Source organism: Prinia subflava, chromosome 10, assembly GCF_021018805.1.
Source record: "Prinia subflava isolate CZ2003 ecotype Zambia chromosome 10, Cam_Psub_1.2, whole genome shotgun sequence".
Lineage (NCBI taxonomy): Eukaryota > Metazoa > Chordata > Aves > Passeriformes > Cisticolidae > Prinia > Prinia subflava.
The window spans coordinates 20,319,541-20,346,664 of record NC_086256.1 but is presented as its reverse complement, the minus strand read 5'-3'; the positions used below and the strand labels follow the sequence as shown (position 1 = coordinate 20,346,664).

Below are 27,124 nucleotides of genomic sequence, written 5' to 3'. Positions count from 1 at the left end.
GGATGAGACAACCTGAAGCTGTAATTGGACAATTAAACTCCAATATGCAAATGGACCAGAATTTATAAAGATGTAATACTTTGTGACCGGTCATCCATTCTTTTGGTGACCATTCTTAGTCTACCCTGGGTGTAGCCCTGGTCAGGCCCTGTCCTGCCCAAGGTGTATCCTGGAGACCTTTCAATAAATACCTACTGTATTCACTAGCTCTGCCCAGTCTCTGTTTCAGGTCAGCCTTCCCAAAGCGTCGGTAGATGAAGGAATCATCCAGGAAAAGGCCTTGTGCTTATGAGTTAGCACAGAGCCAGGGCTCCTCTGTGCACCTCAGGTGAAGGCTGTGTTTGGGCACATTTGGATTTAAATAACCTACTTGAATAGTAAAAATTATGATAAAATATTTTTGGAATGATAATGCTTCTGTTATTTGTTGTTGCCTGCCTCTATTTCATGCCTCTTTAAAGGCAGGATTCAATATTTGATCTTATCTAGGACTAAGCAAGAAGGGAATTGTGCAATATGGGCATTTTTTCACCCTTCCTTGACCTTCTGTGTCTTCCATATTTTCAAGCAGCAGTGATTTGGCTAGAAAAATATTCCTTTGTGTGAATCATTTTTTCCACAGTTGTCAAAAATAAGACCAAATTAATATTGAATTTCATGACTTTTTGGAGTTTCTTTGGCTGTGACAGTATTCAGTGTGAGCAATACTGCCCTGGCCCAACTAGGTGACAGACTTAGTATAGATGGCACATTCATATAGGGCCCTATCTAGGTCACCATGTTACTGATTCCATCAATTGATGATATCCAAAGAATACCTTTCCTTGCTCTGCTGCCTTATGGAAACATGTTCTCTCTCAGGTAATTGCCTCATGAAGGTCCAGCCTTTTCCCAAATTTGGGGAAGAGAAATGCTCTAAGACAAATCAAGTTAGCAAATACTCTGATTTATGTAGTATGTTGGGTTCACTCTCTAAAAGTTTCTAAATATATCAGTGTTGGAACAAGGGAGTAGTTCAGAGTATATTATGTAAATTAAAAAATTATCAAGGAAAATTTTATTTAATCAAACATCGTGGAAGAAACACTACTGAATATGCTAATGCTCTCATTTTCCTTGCTTGTCCTTTGTTTGCATTTTATGTAACTTGGGAAACTGAATTCTGTATTCATATGGGCTGGAATGGGTGATAAAGCACAGTAGTGAATACTGTCAACATTTGGCATTAGGAACCCAAAATATATCTATTTTGGTTAAGCATAAATGTGACTTGGTGTATTTGTTTCCCAGTTCCATAAGTGTAACTCACCACGTTCTTTTTTCAACAGAACTCACTCTCACAAATTCCAAATCCCACATCCTAAACACTTCAGTTTAATGAGCTCAGATTTTTGGTTTAGAGAAGTAAGTCTTGCAAAAAGTTGTTTTACAGGAACCTAGTGGAATAATAAATGAAAATATGGACACGATAGTAGGATGAGCACAGCCTGTGCACATTGGTTTAAGAATTTGGGCCTAACCTGTTGTTGAAGATAACAAACTTTAAAGTGAGTGTGCTGTTTTATTCAGGGAACAATGTAGTGCTAACAATTTTGCTGCTTGGATCACTCTACCACTCAGATGACAAACAAGTAAAATGGAACTTGATAATTTGTGAATATAGTGAGAGGTCTGCCACTGAGTTTGATCAGAAAATATAGGACCTTTGGTCCCTGCCTAATACTTTCTACAAAACCTCTGTATTTTGAAAAGTCTCATACTGAGACTTCACATCTTTGAAAATGTATATATTTAGAGAAGTAACAAATAATAAACATGTGAGAAAATGAAAAGAAACATTCCCCCCCCCCCCAGTTTAAAATAGTCTCTAAGGGCATGAGGGAAAAGGTCTTTATTTCTAGCCAAGCATTATGTTTCATCTTATGATCTTAGTAGTTCTTTCCACTCCCATGGTCTTAAATGGTATCAGTACTACAATAGACAATCATCCAATGCACATTAGGAAGCTGTAAAAAAGTAACTGCCTTCTTCATACGTTTTCTAATAAACTTAAATTTAGATTCCTTAGTACAAATAGGGAAAGATACATTTTCAAAAGAAAGTAATTCTTCAAAATTAGTTGTTGGATTGAATTTCCTTTCCTACAGTCAGAATTGGATTAGTCTGCATGGGTTTCTCATTTGGCAAAAGGGAATCCTCCATAGTGACCCAAGTAGTTAATGAGCAGTCACAGGTTCTTGTGCCATTCCTTCTGAATACTGTCTTGTTCTGTAACTGTCAGCTAGAAAACCTTTGAAGTACAGAAGTACTGGAAATTTACTGGTCATTTTTCATTAGCTACTTCTCTGCAGTATGGAACAGCATCACATAATCCAAAACTGCCTAAAGCCAGTCTTGTAGGCAATGTAGGTGGTACAGAATCCCAGGAGTTAGGGAGAATTTGATCCAAAATGGGAAGGTATGGCATGAATTCTTAAAATCATACTTTTCTCTTGTTTTCTACAGATAGGCTGGGGATATTTTTGAAATCCTCCCACCAACCTGCTAAATCACAGGATAGAGTTACTCAGTGACTCCTTGCCATTGAATGTTTTGCCACATGCAGACTTTCATCTTCTGTTTCAGTGTACTTTTGTGTTCTGCTAGGCTTACTTTCAAAGGCAGGTATTTTGCTAACATATGAAACTGCAAGGAAACTTAATCATATAAATGACAGCGTGCAGAGTCACAGGTCTAATGTCTTTGTCTAGTGATACATTTCTTATCACTGTGTGGTTTGATGAGGATAGGAATTGTTTTTTATTGTTTTATATCCTGAAAATTGAGCACAAAGCCCCCTAACTTGTATAGGTTGTAGTTATAATGGATTTTTTTCTCCTCATTGTATGTGGATTAAAACCAAATATAATTGTGATCTCTCTCTGATTTCTTGTCTTTGCATTAGGAATAGGGGAAGGTTAAATGTATCCAATAATATTTTCTCTGTGGAAAGAAGCTACCACAGAGTGAATTGCAGCTGCAAATGTGTGACACCAAAAGCCCTTTTGCCCTGACTCACAGCTTCAGTGTCAACAGCTATTATCCCATGAGTAGGAGTTTACAGGTGTCAAAAACACCTGACGTGTTGCTGGAAACACGAAATAGATCAGCTAATAATGAAGATTACTGCTGGTCTACAAAGGTTCTTAATCTAGCTGTATTAATAATTCCTTTGAATGCAGGTGATTTTGTCAGAAGGAAACAGTCTGATTATAGATGTTTAAAGGGACATAGAGGGAGTCAAGGCTGTTCTGGTGTGTTAGAGCACCAGTTTCAGAGCTTTGGTTAGTTTGATTACTTTGAAATGCTAACAGATTGAATTGATTCTGAACTTGTTATTATTGGGTCTCTTTCTGCTGTTTTCAATAATCTTACCTAGAAGTAATAAAAAACCCTCTCTGAAACAAAACAAAACAAACCCAATCAAAACCTGCACAAACAAGAATGCATACTTTTTGAAAAGATTAAATAGGAAGCTTTGGTATTCACTGAACAAAAACTATGGTAGGGTGTTTCAAAATTGTTCCTTTTTGGTGTTTCAAAATCTTTTTCGTAACTTTTCTGATGAAGGACTCAGACATAAAATTTCTTTATTTAATGACTGGTCAAATATTAACACTACTCATAATTTTATTTCATTGAAATTTTATTCTTATATTCTCTCAGGTAAATTTCAGATATCGCTACTTGCTTTCATTAGACTAAAATATTTCCTGGGTGATACTGCAGGCCACAATGATTTGGTGTATTTCAGTTCCATTTCAATATTACAGGAACCTTCCTTGGGTCTTTCTACCCTGTACCCTCCAATCTTAAATGAAACTTCTCCAGCTCCAGTAAAGGCACAGAATTTAAATGAGTCATAGAAAACATTAAATATTATTTCATTTCTCCCCATTAGTTTGTGTTGCTTAAATAAAAGGTGCTCTGTATCTCGTATCAAGCTGGGCCCATCTCTGTAATCCTGTAGTTTCATCTGAGCCCACAGCAAAGGGAAGCAGCACATGCTGAGCACCGCTTTATGCTCATGGTAATCTCGCTGTGACACATTTACTTTAATCTGTCAATGATTCATGTTTGACACAGACCTGAATTAATGTTAAGAGAATTAAAAGAATAGGAAAACCTTTTATTTTTAAAATAGGGATGCAAAACAGGCAGAGAGTTGAATGCCTCTAGCCGAGACAATATATCAAAGAATGTTCTGTGAGGTAGACCCAAAGATCAGGTGCTCTTGCCATGAGGGAGAGGAATTTGTTTGGAAAAAATACATAAATCCAGAAAAACTAAACAAAAAATGCTGTTTACTCTCCTCCCTCTAGAATGAGAACTGCAGTAAGAGACGATTATGTTTGCATGCAATGGACATAATTCATCATTGAATTAATGCATAGGCAATTTCTGTAGCAATCACTAAATGCACCAAAGAAGCCAGACAAACACAACAGAGATGTCTTTTGTTTCATGAAGAGAAGCTTGGTGCCTGATGAAGGGTCAAATGAAAAAGTGGCCAGATGAAGAGGGAGGATGCTCTCCTTAAATCCAAGATTTTGGCTTCCACTCTGCAAAAGCACCCAATGAGTCGCATGCTGCTGGTGCTGCCATGGTCTGGCCAAATTTGTGATGTCTCCCTCTCCAAGGCATGATGTTGGAAGCCTTGTAGGTTTCTCATATTAGTAACTGAGAGGGTGTGTGTTGGGTCTAAACCTCAGATGTTTAGATGGTTACTCTTGCTCCCAGATCCAGTAGGCTGTAACTGGGCAGTATTTGTGGGAGAGAGGAGGATTTACTTGTGTCTCCCAGCCAGGGAACACACTTCCAGATTAGTACCATATTTGTTTTTCTTTTAACTAGGTAGAACCAATAACACGATCATACTATTTATCAGCATGTTATTGTTGTGCTCCATAAATCTGGCACAGGAAACCAGCCTGCCTGGCCATCAGATAAAATTTACTGAGCTAAATCCTAAAAATGACTGACTTGTATTGGGACAAATACCCAAAATGAGGCTAGGGCCAATTTCCCTTGTGTGGGAAATGGATTGGTAGAGGATTCTCACAGCCTGACAGAAGGCTCACATAGCCTTGTGCATCTGTATGCAAACTTTGAGACAATGCTGACTTAGAAATGCCATGGAATAGGACAGACATTGAGAAAGAAATGGAACCAGAAACAAGTTTCAAGGGATGGCCTTGCAACTAAGACTAGATACTCTGGAGAAATAGAACATTGAAAGGTGCAATGTAGTAGGACCCACAAGGGATAATTGCAGATGATTGGCTTTAAGGCTCTAGCAGCATTGTGTGGCCAAAGCTAATAGGCCAAGAAACACTTACAATGTGATGGTGTGAAATGTAACATCTGTATTGTCTCACCTTTCACATGAGACTGAAAAGGGAATAAAAGTTTTTGAAATGCCTCTCAGTTGCCCCATCTCTTGGTCAGAAAAGGGTATCATCCAACACCTTGAATAACAGCTCCTGAATTTTGTGTGTTTTGCTTCAGAGAAATACTGGTTGGCAGTACTTATGCAAGAGCTATTTTAAGGTTTCATTAGATTAAAAAAAAAAAAAAAAAAAAAAAAAAAAAAAAAAAAAAAAAAAGCCTGTCCCCCACATTTTTACTAGGAAAAAAGGTCTATAATATCCAGAAGCAAATTATGATTTTAACTCTTGTTTCCCTCTTTTCTTGTCAAGGTTAAACAAATGGAATATACTGGAGTGGGGAAAACTCAGTGTTGGTTGGAGTGAAGTCACCAGCATTGCATTTCTGCACCAGTCACAACTGATAAGTTCAAAACCACATCAGGTGAGATTATTGTACCCTTGACTTGAAATGTGAAAGTCAGTGCATGTGCAATCACATATCACTGTTAAACCTCTTCCTTGTCAAATCACATATCATTAATGAGTTTTTAACTGTGAGTTTGTCTATGTAAATGGTCAGATTTATTCTGCGTTCATACGGTATGAACAGATAGGTAAAAATGCCAATGTTGTGGTAACCTCTGCATTTCAGATTAAAAAAGTGCATATAATTTTCCTTTCTACTCAAAAAGAATTGCTAGCAAATCAAAATAGAAAACACAAGCAAACAGAGGAGGGAATATTTGAACTAGTACATGCAAAATAATTATTCAGCACTGCAGACTAGTCTTTTGCAAAGCTTTAAATAATATATGTACAGAGATTAGAAATCCCTGCAAGGAAGTTTTTAATTTTTTTCCTGTATGCTTCTCTCCAATATTTTCTTTGAAGCTTGCATAGAATATCTTTTAGCCTAATTCAAAATGGTGTTTTTACATCAAAAACTGCAGCCAACCCAATACTTTTCCTTAAACTGGCTGTTCAAAGGGGAAAAATTGCTAAAAATTGTTTAAAAACATCCTGCTCCTTCCTCTCCTTCCTCTCCTTCCTCTCCTTCCTCTCCTTCCTCTCCTTCCTCTCCTTCCTCTCCTTCCTCTCCTTCCTCTCCTTCCTCTCCTTCCTCTCCTTCCTCTCCTTCCTCTCCTTCCTCTCCTTCCTCTCGTAGTTTTGGAAAAAACCACCTGTCCATACGATAGATTATTTTAAAAAGATATCTCTGTATTTCTTCAAATGTTGCATTCACTGAAAATATTTTTGCTCTAAACATGATAAAGAAACAGATCTTTAGGTAATGGATGGACATATAGTGGTTAAAAATCCAATAATTCTTAGTTGGAAAGTACTAGTAAATGGTACAAACTTTTTCTGTTATAAAATTCTTTAGCTGAATTACAAAGTATGTGAAAGAAAGTGCAGAATGATCAGGGGTTAGAAACAAAACTAGAAAAACAAAGGTATAAAGACATACTATATTAAGCCCTGCGGCAGTGCACCTTATTTATACAACAGAGAATGTCTACAGAATAAGCAACCAGCACAACAGAGGTATGACTAATAGATAGGTATGAATCAGTGGATTTGTATTCTCCTCACACATCCCTCTTCCCAAAAGCAGAGAAAATGAAAGAAACCCCCTCCTGCGCGTTCTCACACATTCATCCTTTTCAAACCTGATGCTCACAGTTACGATAGTTAAATTTTAGCTTTGGGCAGCCCAGGATACTAATCTTGCATGACCTGTTCCAAATGAAATCATGCCCTTATGACTCATTTGCTTTCCCTAATTTTTTTTCTCTTTGAGGATCCTGTATCCAAGAACTTTCTCTATCAAAATAACAATAATTAAAAAAATAATCTAGAATCTCTATCTTGTTGCTATAGATATAAACATGAAGAGGTAGAGCATAGGTTTTGATATTGTGGAATCTGGATTACCTCTAGATCACAGTTTTCCTGCCTTAATTTAGTTGCATGGAAGGACATTTTCTTAATATCAGGTTTAGAACTACCTCTGAGTGCCAATAAATCAATACCTAATTGCAGTGCAGTTAAAATCAATTGGTAAATTTGTTTTTATGGTTCTTATAGGGAGGCAACTACTAAGAATAGAACGTATCATCTCTGCCATGATAAATCACCCCCAGGAAAACAGGCTTATCCCAGCTCAAGGTGGCCACAAAATCAACCTTCTAGCAAGTGGTTTTATCTCTAAAAATATCCCAGATATTTTATCACTAATTATTCATGTAAATTTAAATTTTCCAGGGATTTTTTTTCACAAATGTAGTACTTGTGGGTTACTTGGAGGTACGTGTATGGTTTCAGCCTTTCACGATACCTCTTCACAAACAAAGAACATTTACATTTTTTATTTTAGAAGATCTATACCGCTATAACCAGTCTGTGCCTTAAATGTGCTTTCTTGTGCAGCTGGGGTTTGAGAAGGATTCCAGTGGTTCATAGGCCTTGTCCTGGATGGTGTAGAATAGCACATTAACCTTGGTGGAATATGTTAAAAGAACAGGGTCTTGACCCTGCGAACGTTACTGCATGTGCCAAGCTCCCCCTGCGGGACTCGCTGCATCTCCCCTGGAAAATGCCTAAAACCATATACAGGAGTATTGATTTTGCAGGGGAATAATGTCAGGATACAAACCATATTCTGTACTTATCTTGCCTTTCTCATGTAATACAAAAGCCCTGCGATCTGCTTTCAGCTGTATTGGAGTTAGCAGACGAATACAGTGGGCTTCGGTAAAGGATTGTTTGTTTTATCCAACCTCCTCGTGCTTAGCAGTACTTGGTTGCCTCTGTAATTAATGACAATGTGTTTTCCTCATGTTTCTTATCTATGGTTGGGTAACTCCAGACACAAATGCCAGATCTGATGAACCTGAAAGGCAAAGTAGGTGGGAGCAAATTTTCCAAGAGTGTTATTCTAGTTGACAGGTTTGCCTCTTGTGACATTAATAATGCTTCACAAATGTTGATATAAATCAAGATAAAGCCAGAAGCAAACTATAGGCAGGATGGGGAGCCTTGCCTCTGCAGTTTTAACATCCCCAGAGCTGATAGTAAGACTGCAGCTTTCACTGTGAATACCTTCCTCCTTATCCCAGAAACTTGTACAACACAGGTTCTACATCTGTCTGTCTGTATGAATCATATCAGGCATCCCCAGGACCAAATCAGCAGACTTGATTAAAAATTTCATCCAAAATACTTTGGTTAAAAAAAAAGAAAAGTATTTTCATGGACTTTGGTGGGCATGTCCCTGAAATCCAATTCTCTGGCTACTGCTATGGCTTTGGAGGTCCACATTCCTGGAGCGCTTCGGTATCAAAATTCCAGCCTGGTCCTCCAGTCCTTATGCAAGAAGGCACTTCTTAAATTTACAGAAATAAGAATGTAGCTGGCAACCTTGCAGAGTTTATGTGCAAAATAAGTTGGTTATAAACCTTACGCTGCTTCTGGAAGTAAGGACAAATATTAGTTCCTCTTGGTGCTGCAGAGCCCCTCTCTAGCTTTGGTTGGTGGTGAAATGCACAGTCTGAGATTAGTAAAGAACCGGGCAATCTACAAAGTACACAGGAGAGGAATGAGACTGGAGCCAAGGTAAGTGTTTGCAGTGCTGTGTTAGAGTCCTTGCCTAATAATGAGGTGCCTTTTGGAAGTGAAGGGCGTTACCTCTCCTGAATGTAGAATTCTGTTCCTAAAATATGTCTTTTAGCACCTGCAGCTGCTGATTTTGCTTTTCTGATGCTGTATGTTTAAGACAGCAAACACTAGAGGATAATATTTTGGCAGGAACTACTCTCTCTGCACTTTTTCTTCCATGGAAGATGCAAGAAGGTCAAAAGATTTCAAGGGAGGTTTTGCAGACAAGAGAGTTGCATGTTCTGTAGTGGAAGGTGGACTTCCACAGTAGCACTGTAAGAAGTTGGCATTGTAACTCTTTTTTTCCTGGATGTTCTTGCAAAGTCCTTGACTTCCACTGGTGTGTGGAGCTCTCTCCTGGCACACTACATTTTTTAACTAAAACCATTTGTAATCAAACTCTGCTCACTTAACCTCCTGCCCAGCTTCTCTCTCTCCATTCTTTCTCTTTCTGACTGGTCTCAGAGACCTTTCTCACTTAAGCTCCCTTGCAAATGGACAGAAAGGCCTTGCTTGCTCTTCTACCATTCCTGACAGCTTTTACTCCTGGAATCTGTCTACAAACTGTTTCCTCTGCAAACCTGCCTCTGTCCTTTCTTTGCCTTGCCAAATGTACAGCCTCCATTAAAGCAGTATGTATCTCTAAGCAAAGACATGATCTTTTCAATTAACAGAGAAATTTGTTTAACAGTAAATTCCAGAGAGTAATTCCCTCTTTGATGTACTTGTTGTCTGCATCATTTAGATCTCTGTACCAAAGAGGGATGTTGCTCTAAATCTGAGCACTAATGCATGGAAAAAATGCCCTCAAGACCTTGAACTTCCCAGAAAACCTTCACTTATTTCCATCAAGGTATAAGGAAAGGGCACTTGAATTACTGAACTGCAGTTGCTGAGTTTAATGCAGCATTTGCACCTAGCAGGGTAAATCAGTTGTGCAGCAGGTTGAGCTTCTGATTATAATAAGATAGGACAGTACCCTACCTATAAGACATGAAGCCACATCTCCAACAATGTGATAAGACTGAGACAGAGAAAAAGGAAAAAAAATATTAAATCCCTCTGTCCTTGAGGAAAATAGACCTTGTGGAGACCTTGGAAATCTATTTGGCTATTCTGCAGTAAAGCAAGAGAACAACCCTTACTGACTCTTTCTGGGCAAGATTTCTGATTCCAGCTATTACAGAACTATTACTGCAACTCCATGGAATGGAAACTTCTCTGCATGTATCTTTTGATGGTAAACATTTGAAATATTGCCCTTAAAACTCTTCCTTGGGTTCTAAACTTTAGTACATTATTCTGATGTTACTAGAGTTAAAAATTATCTTTTTCAGATGTGGGCAAGTTTCTCCTACATTCCTGGATTCCAACCAAGTTTCCTGCAATTTTGGTTTACCTTCAGCAGGTCCTTAAGTTTCCAGGGAACAGACTATAGCAATTTGAAAAGGGTTTAGGCTCATTTGGAGTTGTCTACCAAATTATGACTGTCTCTGTTCCTCTAACAATTGCTTCAGTTCTCACTTGAAAGAAGAATTTGCGACTTACTATTGCACATATTACAATGTAAAAATGTCTTTTTCATCTCACTATTTTATATTATTAATTTACTTTCTTTTTCTTTACATGTAAATAACCCTCAACAACAACATCAGATGATGGATTCTGTTCATTTGTATAACCTTGACTTTACCAGGTGCATTTATCCCAGAAAGGCCTGGCAAGCCCCGGGGTTCTCATTTTTCTTATAATCTCCTTTCATTGGCATCTGAAGTGGCATTAGGTATACAGACATTTTGACTTTGAAGTCTTCTCGATAGAACAGAAAAGCAAGACCCCTTAAATAATAAAAGAGTCAGTTCATAATTTTATGGTTATAAAATAAGATCCCATTTCTTTTCAAATTCTGTGGTGATTTTTCAGTGTCTACATTTAGTGTCTCTTTGGAGACTTACAAGTTTGTTTCTTTCATCTCTTGAAAACACAACTAAAGTCTAGAAGGCATCTTCTCTTTTAAAAAATGCACTCCATTTTCGTTTCTGGAAATGCTAGCTCTCTTTCACCATTTATACCCTTTCAATCTTCCTATAATAACCACTCCTCTTTTTCCCATTACTTTTTTTTTTCTTTTTCTTGACAAAATGCTTTGTGTTTCATACTGTCATGCTCGTTTTGACTAAAGATCCTCTAGCATTTTGGATATTCAGTATTAGTCCTTAACTGCTCACTGCACAGACTTCATAAATACTATATTAGCTTTCTCTTTAACAAAAAGAGCCAAAATGTCCTATTTTTATTAAGAGTACAGTGATGAAAACTCATGTAATTTACTTTTGGTACAGTCTCTCATTAAGAGAAATGGAAAGCTGATTTTATAGTCTGAATTGGTACCTTGATAATATAATAGCATATGTCTCATTGACAGAACACAATAAAATATACTTCATTGATACAAAACCCCAGTTTCATTTTAATAAGTAAAGAGTTCACAGTATTCCAGACAATTCATTCTGTGATCAAAGTGTTGGCAGAGATTTAAAAAAACTTTGCCTGCTGGACATATTCTCCTACATTTCTCTGTGGCACATAAAGCATTTAGGACTAATTACCATTGTCACCTTTAGAAACCATGACTTGAAAAACTGGAAGGAGAAAAATTCAGCCTCCACCACTGCAGCTCTGTGGCCATGACCTGTCCCAGGCCAGGGAGCAGCAGAGCGTGTGTCTCTTTGGGGTGGCTCCAGTCTGCCAGGAGAAAGGGCACAGCAGGGCAGGGCAGAAACCTCCCTGGGAGCTCATGGTCTCTCAGCAGCAAGCGCAGAATCTCAGCTGTCTCTTCTGAGGAGGGCTGAGCTTAGAAAGGACTCACTGCTTGTTAAAGGGACTGAAATTCCTGGGGTTCTTGGGCACTGACAGGAGGATACAGAAGGATGGGTTGGGAGGTTTGCAGGCCTGCAGAATTGTATTTTAGATATTAGTTTGGGAGCCACTGTTCTGATGCAGGAAGCTTTTCTCCAGTGAATGTCCTGCTGAAGCAAGCTCTGTGCCAGGTTACCACTGAGTGAGTTTACTAACCCTTGAAAAGTGAGGACAGCACAGCTCAGTGGCCTGTGTAAGCTTCTTGTCCCTTAAATGCCAGTGTATGAGAATTTTATATTCTCCCTCTGTGCTTCTCTTTTTCACACTCAGTTGTTCATTCTTCACATTCTCAACTTTGTTTTCATCCCATTTCTCACTGGAGTTTTTCTCTGCTCCCTCACTGATGCTTAATTTGTAGTCTCTCCTAAGCAGAATAACAATCAAGTGACATTCAATTTTATACCAGCCTTTTCAAAACAGTGTGATTTGAAATTAAAGATCTTGAATATACTGTCTGAAAATCTGTACACAGATGTGTTGTGGATAAATCAAAATTAAAATAGCTGGGGAATTGTTTTTAAAATTGCAGCCTACATATGAATTTACAAGGGTAGTCCTTGGCCTTGGAAAAAGCCTTTACTGGAATTAAAATTGGGCAGTGCACTAATCCCACTAGAAGACATGCTGCAGATACTAGGTAATTTTTAATGCAGGATAAAACTGCAGAGATTGCATGCTTACTCTGTGCTGCAAAATTATGTATAAATATATTGTTTGTCCATGTTTTTGTATGTCTGTTAAATATATATAAATGTGAAGATTAAACATATAACTTTGGATAGGAATTTGTGTGCATGTAGAATTCAATCCCACAATACCACCATAGATAAAATCACGGTCTCCAAACTATCCACACATTCTGCTTCAGCAAATAAATTGACATGTGGTTAAGTCCTTCAGTTCCTTTGAAAAGCAGACTTCTGAGCACATGCTTATGTACTCAGATATAGATAAAAGTAGTTTATGGTCTGAATTAAGATGTGTGGGCATAATCCCTTACCACTGAAAATTTAGTTGTTGAATTTAGCATCATGTGAATGTTCATGTCTGAAAGCCTAGACCTCATTTACACCTGCTAACTCATTTAGCATTCCCTAGTAAAAAGTTTTAGGTGTATAAAGCTTCATATGCAGCTCTAAAAGATATTCCTAAAACGTGCCCATGTCAAAATCAACTGCTAAAGTTTTATACAAAGTCAGATACCTCATCTTCTGTGTCTAATGGTTCTGAATTATGTGCGCCTGTGTTATGAGTTATAGGTACAATAATTCTGGCTTATTTCACTTGTATAATGCTGCGTTTGTGAGCTGAAGGCCTGGATTCTGTGGTGCATGTAAGCAGACCAGGGAAAATCATGAGAAATGCGTTATCCAGAGTCATCTTCTCTAGATGATTCTTTTGCATTAAAGCTACTTCACAGTGATGTCGTCAGACAAAAAGTTTTGAAACGGCCATTCAGATTATCATGTGAAACAGCTCATGCAATTTTATCTTCTCACACAAGACTTAAATCTCTCTTGAAAGGCATAATTAATTTTTAATGATTTTTCTCCAGAACAAGCCAAATTTTTAAAACTAAAGCTGATATTACCCCCATGAACAAATGACATCAGTTGAAATGTACTTTTTTTTCAAGGTGATTGATGTAATTTTGTATTAAAGTGACCTTTGTTAGAAATGTTTTGACTATAATGATTTCCTGTCCTTTTTACTCAGCAATTGGAACAGCAGAACTGGCACCAGCCTGTTTCAGCTGCTTACTGTTAATGCTTGGAGGGAAGCAAGCTGCACCAAATGCCTGCCTGAAGGATGGGCGGTGGCTGCAGGTGAGGGTCAGCACCAATGAGCAGTGGAAATTTAAATTCCCAACCTGAGAGGTTAGTAAGGAACCAGACCTGGGCCTCATACCACTAAAAGTACAGCCAAATTGCTATCTTGAATTTAATTATTTTACCTGAAATTCCTTAGCAAGAAGCTTTGTTCTCAAGGGAATTGCATTTCTGACATGTGTATGGGCTGATTCATGTTTTTATAGGCTGATCTTCTTTGTGTTGGAAGCCTGGCACCTAGAAAACCTGTGATTTATGCTTGTGAATGATACCTATTATATAGTTATAGAAACATACCAGCACCTGTAAAACTGATTGATAGGTCCTTATATAAAACCATCTTATTACGAGTGACTAGAAGCACTGAGGATGGCAGTGATCTTTTGTAGATTCTCAGGATGAATGTTGTTTAAAAGATATTTTCATTTAACAGGGAGAAGTACAGTTAAATTTTTCTGTGTGAAATTAATTCTAAAATGCATGAGTCAAAACTTTATATCGGTCAGGAAAACACAGTTACAAAAAAGTAACCTCCATTCCAACTTCAAAAGAAAAATTAAGAGTAATCCCTGAAATGAAGGTGTGATAGGTGCTTGGATTAGATGCCCCGTGTGACCCACTGGTTTTAAAATGTGCAGGAAGAACTGCAGGCCTATTTTAATTTGAACACTATTAAATATCATATCCATACAGGCAGAATACTGAGTAAGACAAACTCACTATGGCAGATGTTGTTTTTTCCTCCTTTATTTTCTTACTTTCCCATAGAGAAGAAAATAATCTTTAACTTGTAGACCCCTGTTTATCATCTGCTGTTTGTAGAATGAGATGTAGCAATATTATTGCCATGTTATTCTTTCAACTGTGAAGTAAACTTTTGCATAACAACTCTGTGATCTGAATATTTTAGTAAATAAATCAGAAATACAGAATGTAATGGAATTAAAAGGCTCTGTTTAAAAATAAGGTTGTAATTACAAGCTACCAGGATTTATTTCATAGAGCATATGGCTTCTCTAATTAAGAGGAAGGCTGTTATTTTTTTTGTCTTTTAAGCTGCATATAATACTCTAAGTTCTATTCATGTGCTGCCAAACTTGTCAAATGTGCCTGCTTTTGCCGCTAAATTTTTGCTCTTGTTCAACCCCCTCTTATCAAAGGCTGAAGTTGAAAAAAATCCACATACAACATAGAATATATTGAGCTTTGAAGCTAATGCAGGACTTTCTTCTAAAATTCTTCCCTTATTCTAACTCTTTTAAGTTTACTGTCCTGACATTCAATGCTTCCATCTATTAAAAAGTGTTCATCTTTATTTAGAGCCTCTGTCTCCTATTTTTTAGGTTGATAGCACGATGCATTTATTTCATGATTATTCCCATGTTAGCTATTCTGAACATAATTTGAATGATAACATTAAGAATGGTCTTGGCTGTTGCACTAGAGTATAGGACACAGTTTGCAGGTTTAGAAAGCAATCTAGGAACAATATTGTAAGAGAAAACTAGGCTACAGTTTACTCCAGAGTTTTTCCTTGCTTTGCTAAACATATCTTCTAGAAGCTCCCAAATTTCCAGCTGTTTAATTGTTGTGAATACTCGGTGTCCACATTGTGTTTTGGTTTATTGTCTGTTCAGAATGGAAAAGGATTAAAGGAGCATTTTTGTCACATGTATCTGACTTTTTAGATAGCAAGATTTTAGTGCTGAACCCAGTCTCGCTGGGTCATAGAGCAGAAAGCACATTCCAAATCCCACTAAGCTAGGAAAAGTCATTGGCATAGCCTTGTGCTGGGGGCTTTTGGACAGATGTGTCTCTCCTGGATGCGCCCCTCTCTGTTTCTGCCCCTCAGTGCAGTGTGTCTGTGGTTGCACACGGACCAGCAGCCCAGCGCCAGGGCAGTCCCAGGCTGGCACAGCTACAGGCACGGCCCTGAAAGAAAAAGGCCTCAAAATGCCTCAGCTTGGAGACCTGCAGAATAAGATTTGGCATCTCAAAGCTGATCCTGTGACAACTCGAGCAGCTGCTGATGATTCTGTGAGGCTTTTGACTGAATAGCTTCTGGAGGATTTAGACTTTTACAGTAGGAGAGTGTTGGTACCTCGGGGAATTGACGTTAGATTCTCTCCCGGAGTTCCCCTTGCCCTCCCCCAGGAAGCAATGAGTTTATCAGCTAGTCAGTTTTGCTTCACCTGCCTCCAGCCTGCTACCCTTCCATTAAATAGCACTTGGTGCACAATCATCCTTCTGTTTTCAGTGGGGCTCCTCACGTGAGAACCACTGCCCGCAGGGAGAGGGGTGGGATCAGCATTTCAATTGTCCACCACATGGTTGTTAGGACATTCGTGCTTATTGGCTTGGACATACCCAGAACTTTCGGTTATTCAGAAAACCTAAACCAAACCAAAACCCCACGCAAGTGAAAATCCCCACCTCAAAAAAGTAGAAAAGTAATGGGAATTGAAGATTATTGATGTCTTTCTCTCATTATGTTTGACTTTTTTGTAATGCAAGCCTACCCACACTACTCTTATATTTATGAATTCACATGCTAGGCAGCCTTGTAATGATTTTTTTTTGGTAACAACAAGTCCAGCCCGTTCTCTTTGTATTTATTTTGTGTACATTGGCTTATCAATAAATCATTCAAATGATCTTAGTCATCTACTGCAACGTGAAGAAGCTATTCTTTGTTTCTGTCAGATCTGCTTCTGAAGTTATCTGTTCACAGGTACATGAATATTTATACAGATGACATTTTCAAGGCATTTTTGGCCCTAGATTCCTAATGGAGAATAATATTCCCGTTTAAATGAGTTTAAATTGTTTTCATTTAATTTTCTATGAAACATTATCACTGCACATAAACTAAGGCTTTGTTCACTTGTTTTGATCCCTAATAATGTAATCATATGCAAAAATTGTAAGCGAGCTAAAAACATTGGTGAATTATAATTTAAAGTAGATTTAATAAGGTGCTCTTAGTTGCTAATTGCCTTCTTGAATTGAAATATGAAGATTCATGCAGGATGTCTTTAAGGAAAGTCATGTTAGGTATGAATTTTGTGAATGTATTCTCTAATGTTGTCAGTAAAGAGGAATGAGGCATTGAGCTATATTCTTAACACTGATGCTGCCAATGTCTACAGTTGAAGATTCACCCAATTATTGCATTACACGTGGAGAAAAATATCATGGACTTTGCATTCAGGTGCTGGTCTGACCATGTTCCTTTCTATCACCTCGGGTTCTCACTGGGAAAGGGCTGTAGCAAACATTGCACTGGGATCTGTTGAAATGTGTCACACTCGATCAGTTTTCTGTAAAATGTGCAGAGGTCTCTGCACAGTAATGGCACTTAGGAAGTTTAATATATTCACAAATAAGTGTTTTTTTTTTCAAAGGAAACCTTTAACAAGGTTCTTCTGGGATGTTATCTGTTCTCTGCAATATCCTTAAACTCCATGCTCAGGGTGCTCAGGGTCAAATTCAAAACATGCATTTGTGAGTAAGCATGAAACAGATTTGTCAAGCTGCTGTCCACAAAGTACTCAACAACCTGCATGGTGAAAGGTGGACGGAAAAAACAGATGCTTATAGCTTTAACACTCATTACATTTCAACTATCAATTTGTTTAAAAGGGGATTATGTTGTTTAAATAAAATAACATAAAATTAACATGAGACTCAGGAACTGTCCAGTTTGATCATAGTGGACTATTACAGAGACAATATTTTGTACTATATATACCAGATCTATATCTATCTATACCTGTACCTTTGCAAAATTCCTACAAATAATCCAGTGGCTGAAATTGATGGGTCCCTTGTGTCACAGGGCCTGTTGTGTGAACTCCCTGAAAGGAGCCTTTGTTTCCATAGGCAACAGAGCTGCTGTGGCACCATGGATCAAACACATCCGGATTTACTTTTATGCCTCTGAGGTAAACAGTTGCCTGCTGCACTACATAAATACTGAAAGAAAAACTCTCTTTCAGTAGAAGACCTGACCAGCATGAACTGAGGGTAACTGCAGGCTGCTGAGGAGAGCCTGGCGCAGGCAGCTCCTGGGAGAGCACTGCATGTGCTGCCATTTTTGCCTTTTCTGCCATTTAGTGCTCTTTTCTGTTGTGTATTTCACAGCTTAAAGACTAATAGAAAGAAGTCTTTAATGTGATGATTTTTCCTTTCCCCACATCCAGGGAGAATATGTTTTGGTTGTCTTGTCACAGTGAGGCTGGAGATAAAATTATCAAATATTTCTGCTTTTTACTATTTGAATTGTACAATTAACTGCACCTTCTGATCTCAGCCAGCCCACACTGTTTGATACAGCTAAACAGACAGTTTTAGAAGACAATGCAAATCTGGTTGGGTTTTGAATGTATACCTTTCTATTTTAACTAGAGTGAATGAAATTAAAGCAATGTATTATAGAAGAAGGCACAGGAAAAATTACCTTTAAATAAAAAAATTAGATGTCTTCTGATTGTTGTTGTCCCAGAAAATTAACCACGAAAATCAAAGACAAATGTTAGCTACTGATAAGTTATGTCCAGGTTTGCTGAATGTGCTTATTCATCTGATTAAAATTATGTCATTCCATGCAGTCCATGTTTATTTTATTTTGCAGTTCCTATTTGTCTTGCTAATGGTTTTGTTCTCCAAAACGTGGGTTTCCAGAGGTGCAAGCCACAGAGACCTGGTACACTCTGCTGATTCGGTACAAGTGAAGCCTCATCCTGAGTTAAGTACACAAAGTTTTACAGATTTTGCGGTGAGAATTTTTTGATTGCTTTTAATGTTACCCTCTGTACAGATTTCTGAAACCACTGTTAATCTGCAAATAATCAAATCCATCGAGTTTCTGTCCCTGTGATATTAGATTAGGTCTCATAAAATATGTTTGTTCTGCTGCAAAAAATGCTCTTAGTTCTTACTTATGCATCTTAATGAAAAGTAAGTCCTCCACCTGTAGGCAGAAGTTTGTGAGAGTGTTCAGAGCATAGAAATGCTGCTGCCAGGGAGCTGCCATCCATCCTGTGACAGGATGGATTTGTCCCATGGCCACCTCGTGGCCCCGCAGAGCTGGCATCTCAGGGCCCCTGTGCTGAACAAGGCTCCCCCCTGCTCCCGTCCCCTCCTGCCCTTCCACTGGGCCTCCTTCAGCGTTCTGCTTCTGCTGGAGCAGCTTCTCTTCAGAGAGGGGGGATGGAATGTGCCTTTTGGTCTGTGACTTTCCCTGTCTTAAGAGGTCAAGTACTGAATATTTTTATCCCAGCTGCTCTTGTCACAGAAATACTCCTTGAATTCATATAAGTGCTCTGTTTATTTGTCCTGATTAAGGCTACTGAATAAATTAATTATTGACAGCAAAATTAAAAATGTCATTTTAAGGTAGAAATAGGTGATAAATCACAAAGTGAGTATGTGATAATCCTAAAGTGATGAGCACAGTCTGCACGGCAATGCATATTTTTTCAGTTCTGTGTCCTAGGTCTCTACATCCTTTTTTAGTTAACATGAAAGCTTTTCAAGGTCAGCAGTGCCATACAGGTAATGATGAGCCTGGGGAAGGCTTATGTTAAATGTGTCCTCAGTGTTCAGGTTAATCTTTTCATTTGTGCTTTCTTCCCATAAATGGATACATGGAAAAACATTACCTGTGTCACAAAAGTAATTTTTATGTCTTTAAATATTATGGGGGTCTATTTTTCAAATAAGAGGTTAATTTATGCATTAAAAACTGTGACATTCATTAGCAATCCCCTAACTTCAAGCACTTTATTTAGGAAAATGTAAATTCTGGGTACTGCAGGGTTGTATAGATGTAAAAAGTAAAGGGATAAATAAAAATAGAGCAGCTTATCTGCACTTTTACATTTAATCCAAAATTGCATGTTATTTTATCTGACCCAAATAGGTGGAAACAATAAGTTAGTGAGTTGAACAGATTACCAGTGTCTTGAGAGTGGAGATCAGTTTAGATACTGCTGGGCTGAGCCCTGTAGTCCTTATTTGATCTTGTGAGCTCCACCTGCTACCTTCACTTTACATGTTTTTTAGTGAGATGTTGATTTTTGTTAGCATGAGTATCGTTTGGTGTTATTTTGCAAAGATTTGCAAGGGTCATTGTTTGCCAAAACACTCTCAGCTACTAGGAAATCGCGTGTTATTATTCTTTCCTCTGAGGAGGCAATCCAAACAGCAATCCAACTTGTTTCTTAGGATTTCCTTATTATAAGGATCCAGCCGCCCTGTGCATGAAAATCAACACAAAAAGATAAAATAGTTTTTTGGAAAATACTTTTATCCTGTTTTTTTATAGCAATAATATTTTTGCTTTTTTTGTGTGTATGACTGTCTAAATGTCTTGTCTAATAACTTTCAAATCCACTGACCGGTGTCACCCAAATTTGGCAGAAGGGAAGTCATCTCAAGGATAACAGAGTTCCCAGTAGCTTTGGAGAAATAGACCCCATAAGTATTTTGACTGAAGGAAAGATAGGAGTGAAAGCTCATGTTTCGTGAGCTTTTAATAAATTCCCATACCTGAAGAAAAGCTCAAATTTAGAGCATAAATCATGAGATACAAATCCACAGAAACCCAAGCTGCATTTATTTCAGGCTTCATTGTTTCACTTTTGTTTCTAATAACGTCTTATGGGATTTAGAGATCAAAAAATTTTAATCTATTGTATTTGTCATCATTTGCACTGTTTATTTAGTTTTCACTGTCCAAACTTATTGAAAAGAGATTATTTTTCTCTTTTTCCATTTTGTCAACATATAATGAATCATCAGTTTATGGAAGGTGCAAATGGTTGCGTTTGCTGTTTAATTACTAATTTCTATCTGTTGTGTGCTTTAACAACATTATTCCATGTTTTATTCTTTTTAATACAACTACTATGTCATAATCTTTCTTTGAAAATTGATTTGAAAAATCTGCAACCAGTGAGCTGTGAGACTCTTGTTGCCTGTGGGTCTTTGACTTACACCTGGAGAAATAATTTTGAGCTGTTGTTTGTTTGCTGCAGGCATCTTGCTTTCCCTAAACATGCGATGGGATTTGACATCAGTGCTGCTTCTCCCTGCTGGTATAGTGATTAAACTCCCAGATTTGAACATGCCACACAAATCCTTCACCTTTTCTAGTCTTGCCCAACCAAAGGCCACTTTCATGCCCACTTACCTGCCACACCTTTTCTATGCTGAGGAAGAAAGGACCCTGGAGAGAAGACGTGGGAACCTGTGGTAATGGGCACTTTCTGTGATTGCTCACTTTGGTGAAAAATTACCAGTCTATGTTGGTTTTTTTTCTAAAATTTCCTCCACATGTTAGATCCTGGAGACTTTTAGGTGGAGACTGTGCTCTCCGAACAGTGCTTATAATTGTGCTAAAAAATTAAACCAGAGAAATTATCCTGAAAGTTTATTGTGTAATTATATATTCCAAGAAGTTTTTAAGAAACATTTGACACTTGGCATAAGCATTTGTTTAAAGTGAGTAGGAACTGAGAGCAAACAAGCAAAGACTTCAGGGTCTTGGGGTAGCTTGCATGCCTGTCATCTAAGTGACTGCCATGTCACACATCTGCTTTGTGATATGTCACTGCCTTTCTACAACATGCCACATCCTAAGCAGTGTGCTGAGTGACAGCATGTCACTCACCTCACTGTCATGCACAGTCTTGTAGTACTGAAACCTTCTCAGGCAATGAATAAAAAAATTGAAATTTTCTCCATGTTTGCACAGTGAGTGGTGATAGAGTGGGGAGAAAACTGATTAATAGAAAAATGGGAATAGACTCACACTTATTGGTTTCTTTCTGTTACCAGTGAATTCTAGTCCAGTAAGCACACATTTAGCACCTGTTTGGTACAATATTCCACCCATTGTCCTTTGGAAAGAAGCTGCCTATATTGAGGCACTCAGGAGCTGGGCATTTTATAAATGTAACTCAGGGTTCTGACAGATTAGCTCTGACAGATTTAGATGCAGTGATAGAATGCTCACACTTTACACCTTGCTTCTTAGCTGGAAGTAACCACGTGAAGAGCAAAGGCACCAGAATGGATGTGTGATGCAGCTCATAGGCCAGAGGCAGTCCAGCTGAAACTGCATATGAAGGTAGCACTCCCAAACTGGGAACAAGTGTCCCATTTTGTAATACTGGGATGGAGATGGGTGGAGGGAACACTGCAAATCACAACAGGTAAATACCTGAAGGAAATGTAGCTCTTCTGCTGAATGGGCCAAGGGATCTGATGGAGGATGTGGGAAAGGTCAGGATGCTCGACACCTTTTGGCCTCAGTCTTTCCTGATAAGACCAGCCTTCAGGAATACCGAGCCAGCTGCTGCTTAACTCCCTTACTGAAGTGTCCAGTGTGTGAGAGTGCACCCTCTGAAGCTTTGCAGTTGATACAAGCCTGGGAAGAGTCTTGGATACACCAGGTATTGTCGTTCAGAGGGACCTGGAGAGGAGCTCACAGAAGTCTCATGAAGTTGAACAAGGCAGAGCAAAGTGCTGCACCTGGGTAGCAGTAATCCTGTGTGTCAGTAGCTGCTGGGGACAGCCAGCTGAAAAGAAACTCTGCAGTGGAACACCTTGGTGTGCTGGTGGACGAGAATGCTGCCACCAGGTCCAGGGACCTGAACTTTCCCCTCAAATCAGCAGTGATAAGACACATCTGCTTGCTGTGTCCAATTCTGGGCTTCACAGGACAAGTGATATGACAAGAGGAAATGGGCACAACTGAAATATGGGACATTCCAGCTAAATGTAGGGAAAAACATCTCCAGCAGAAATGATGAACTACAGGAACACATTTTCAACAGAGCTTGTGAAATCTCTTTCCTTAGAGACAGATATTCAAAACCTGTTGAGATCTGGTTCTAAGAAACTTGCCGTGGCTAACCCTGCTCTGACCAAAGGGTTGGACTAGACAATCTCCTCCAGAGGCGCCCGGTGCAGCCAGTCTGAAAGTCTGTGATTCTAAAGCTCACACATCAGACTCCCGAGTCTCTAGACCTGAAGACAGTTGTCCTTTAAAGTTTGCTTGTTGAGTTGCTTTACTTTTGTTTGATTGGCAAGAGAGTACAACGTGCAAAATCCACTACAGGGCTAGTGTTTACGGAAGACTTGTACAACCTCGGGGTAATAAGGGTAACAAAAATAGGCAGTGGTGCAAATCATGAGCCAGCAGTTTTAGAAGGTGTCTACTGGAAAGAAATTCTTTTTAGGTATTTCTTGACCATTTTCTTGGAATTCTGTGAGGTAAGTTTCCTTTCTTCTTATGCCTTTAGACAGATGTACAAACTGCTTTGAAACCAACCATACTGGAACTGATAGTTTCTTGGAGCCATTACAGACTTGATTTTTTGGAGGTGGGCATTTCTTCTCTTAGAGACCTCTTTAAGAGATTTAACTTTGAAGCCTTTGTCCCTTTGAATGTTATTGTCTTCAGCAGCAATTTGTAACTCCCAGCATTCCCTTTCTACTGCAAATATGAATGTAAGTCTCTACATTATTCATTCTTTCTAAAGTGAGAAGGGAGAGTTGTAAACTGCTGAATTACAACCTGCAGTTGCCAAGAGGCAGGAACAACTTAAGAGCAATTTAATTGTAGATGTTTTCCTCCTTTCCTCTTTAACTCTTTCCTCAGGGAAGGATAAACACTACAGGCAGTTGAATAGTAAAGGAGCTGTTCTGGAGACAGAGACAAGCAGGGATAGAGAAGGTCAGAGTGAACTTTGCAGCTAGGAGAACAAAAGACAGGCAGAGTATCAGACCATCTTTAGAAGAGCAGGTATTTGAAATTAGTACATTGAGTACTCTGATCAAGTTTGCTAATGTGAGGGACTTTACTCATAAAAAATTATAAATTTCAGTTTAACATTAGGAAGGAATTAAAACTGTTGCATAATTGTTAGCGGGTGAGATTCCATCAATGCCCTACACTAGCCCAGCCAGCTCAAGTAGGAATTTTGTGAAGGAAGCAGATGTGAGGTAAAGGTAAAAAGAAGGTAACAGGGGGTCATAAAATCAAAGAGTATGGTCTTGGGCCAGTTGATGATGTCATAGTTACACTTTAACTGATATTTGTGCTAGTCTGAGAACGTCATCATGAAAAGTAAGTGCTATTCTGGAACAGCCTAAAGAGTGTGCTGAATTGGTGCTCCTCCTCTTAGGTGCTTTTTAAATGCATTCCATTATTTGTTTATGACCATAGGAACTTGTGTAGTCCCTCACCATCATTTCCACAGCAATAATGTGGATGTAAACTGCCTCCTAACAGTGAATATCTACAAGATGTCATCTCAAAAAAATGGTGTCATCTGGAGAACCTTAGGCAGGTTACATCCACAGTCAACAACAACACTGCAATCCTGAGCTTTGCACATGCTGCAGAATACAGTGCCTGACAGCACTGCAGTGAGCTGTCCCTGTTGACTGAAAATATTCTACTTTTTTGCTTAGAATGAGGAGTGGTTGAAAGGGACTTATAGAAACACTTATTTTACCGTCTTCCATAAGCTCCATGTTAAAAGCAGTACAAAACTGCAACCTTTTTACCTGGATATTCACCACTAGAGAGGGACAAGCCTTGGAGCCAAGAGCTTTTGTAAAAGGCATGAATAATATTAATGCTATTACCACAGTTGAAATAGAAGTGGGCATATTCTTCTGTTGTTGGCTTTGTGAGAATCCCTTATTTTCTACTACCAGCATGAACACTATGTACTGCCAGCTAAGGGTGACCCTGTTTTTGTGCACGCGTTACACGCCGTATCTGTGAAGTGTTCAGGCATTTTAGCATGACATTGCATCCTGTATTTTTGCAATTCCTGAATGTCGCTGAAAGAGGGTGTTTACAAAGAAAATGCAATGCAGGCACTTGCAAAAAGATTTTTCTTAGGTTCTCTGCCTGAACTGGAAGGTCTATAAACCTGCCAACACATTAATTCACTTTATGAAGTGTCTGCCATTTTTAAATGATCTGGTTATACCTCTGGTCCTCAGAGTCTGGTTAAAAAAAAAAAAAATCAAAATACACACAAAAATATTTTAAAAAAAGTATTTTTCATTCTTTTCCTTTTTGTCTAATTTGATTCTCATATACCATTTTGTGAACTAAAGAAAATAGGAAGACAAAAAAAAAGATGGCTCTTTAAAAAAACATCCCTTTCATTTTGATGACAAGTCAAATATGCGGTCATTTGTTTTGTCTGAACTACAAGGCAGGGTTAGCCTTGAGCTTGTTTCCTGTAGAGAAGAGCAATTATGTAACAGCACTAAATGGTGTTAGTCTGGACAAATAAATAAACCTGGCTCCCTCCTTGAAGGTAGGAAGGACGAATATATAACAATAACAGATACGGGAGACTTTTCTATGAGTGGCTGAAATTCACTTGTGGAGCCACACACTACTGGTGTCATTTTAGCTGCCTTTTCCTTTCCTCATGAAGGAAGTCCTCAGAAAGGCTGGATGTTTGCAGCCATTTGACCAAAAGCTGGAATTGTCAATACACTCTGCTGTAATCCTGCAGTGCTCAGTGACATGAGTCCTTGTTGGCCTTGCAAATTGAACAGGTTTTCTGAGGAGACTTGTCTTTAACCTCCTGAGATTTTTCACCAGCTTTATCCCCTCTTAATGTGTGTTCCCAGCCCTTCCCAGCCTGTTGTTCTGTGGTTCCATGTCTAGTTGCCTCAGTATGGCTGACATACAAACCTCTGGGAACTTATTCTCAGTCTGTACCAAATCAAGGCCATGTAAGACTTAGAAACAAAACCTACTGTTGTTAACCACTTTAAGTTATAAAATCCTGTGGTGTTCCACAGCCATTAACTGAACACGGTCTCCAACCATAAAGAATTTTTTACCTTCTAATCCTGTTACTAAAGAAACATCATATTACTTTAACAGACCATTCAGAGAAGAAATATTTTTCTTTGGGATTCATTCACATTTCCATTCTGCAGTAACCTCAAACACAAAAATCTAGTTTCGTTGTATTCCTATGACTTCAAATTTTCTCTGCAGTGCCTGGAATATTCTGGTTTTTAGGCTGGGTGCTCACTGCCTCTGACATGACATTCTTGGCACTTTGGGGGTAAAAAGTGCTTTATATGTGTAAGTTTTTTTCTTCCAAGTCTTTCTGTATGATTTAGGTTCTCCTTCTCCTGCAGGTTCAAGTGAGCAGTTTTCTTAGTGTGTGTGCAGGGACCCTGTGTGAGCACATCACCCCCTACAAGACAGATTGCAGCTGGGACATGCTACAGCAACAAGTATGTTGTTGGGGATATACAAATTACCTCCAAAATCCACACCTTGAGTTTCCAAAATGGCATATTTAGGTGATTGAACATTTATTGACCATGTCTTTTTTAAGTACTTGGCTGTATTTTAAAACAAGCACAATCTTAATCTGAAAGAATACTACATAACACTTCTGTTCCTAAACAGCCATGTCAGAATTTTCTGATTCCTCTGTGCATGCATCACTTTCATTCTGGGATATAAATAAATGTCCTCTGAAGGAAAGCACTTCCTGTTGATGGCTAAAACAATATGCCATTGCTTGGGAAAGAATATTATTGCCTAATTTTTTACCCCAAATTATATTAAACTTCACCTCACTTCCCCTTGTACTTGGTTTATTTATCTTTAGAGCAGGTCTCCCTATCCTGAGGGATTTGAGTAGCCTAACTTGCCTTTCTTTTCATTTCTTTTAATGTCCTTATTTCATGTCTGCACAAGGAGGAATAAAGTGTCAAAAACTTTTGCTAGATTAACAGCATTTTAAATACTCAAGTTGTATTTCAAACCCAAGTGTTATCAGCAAGGACTATGGGAGGAGGAGAGGAGGGGTGGCTGTGTCTCCATGTGCCCTGTTCATTTGGGGAAAAGGTTACTTGCAAGCATTTTTTTCAAATGCTAAGTTGAAGACAAAAATTATTTTGAAGTGGAGAGCTGCTTGATAATAATCTACAGTTTTATGAAATAATTGCTGAAGAATTGTATGAGACAATTTCTGTCTCACAATGTGACAGAATAGAGCTTAAAGTCCTTTTAGCCATATCCTGTCACTATGGGCAGGACAGTCACCTTTACTCCTAATATGTACTCCTGGTTTGAATCGGGATTGTTTGGGTTAATGAGCAAGGAAGAAAGAACCCACAGTTCTCTTTCAGATTTTGGGACTGGAAAAGACTCAGATTCTATTCATAGTAATTTTCACAGTAATCCCTGAAATTAGTGGTGCAAGACTGATAATAAACTAGTAAGCTTGTGCTTGATTACAA

The 27,124-nt window shown here is 38.5% G+C and overlaps 1 long non-coding RNA gene across 1 annotated transcript; it reads left to right on the top strand.

Moving 5' to 3' along the window:
* Positions 1–4,744: 4,744 nt before the first annotated feature.
* LOC134555500 (uncharacterized) lies at positions 4,745–18,565 on the top strand. The gene is made up of 3 exons (XR_010081442.1): positions 4,745–5,850; positions 13,701–13,810; positions 18,447–18,565. It is a non-coding gene; the product is annotated as an uncharacterized LOC134555500 (long non-coding RNA).
* The last annotated feature ends 8,559 nt before the right edge of the window (positions 18,566–27,124 follow it).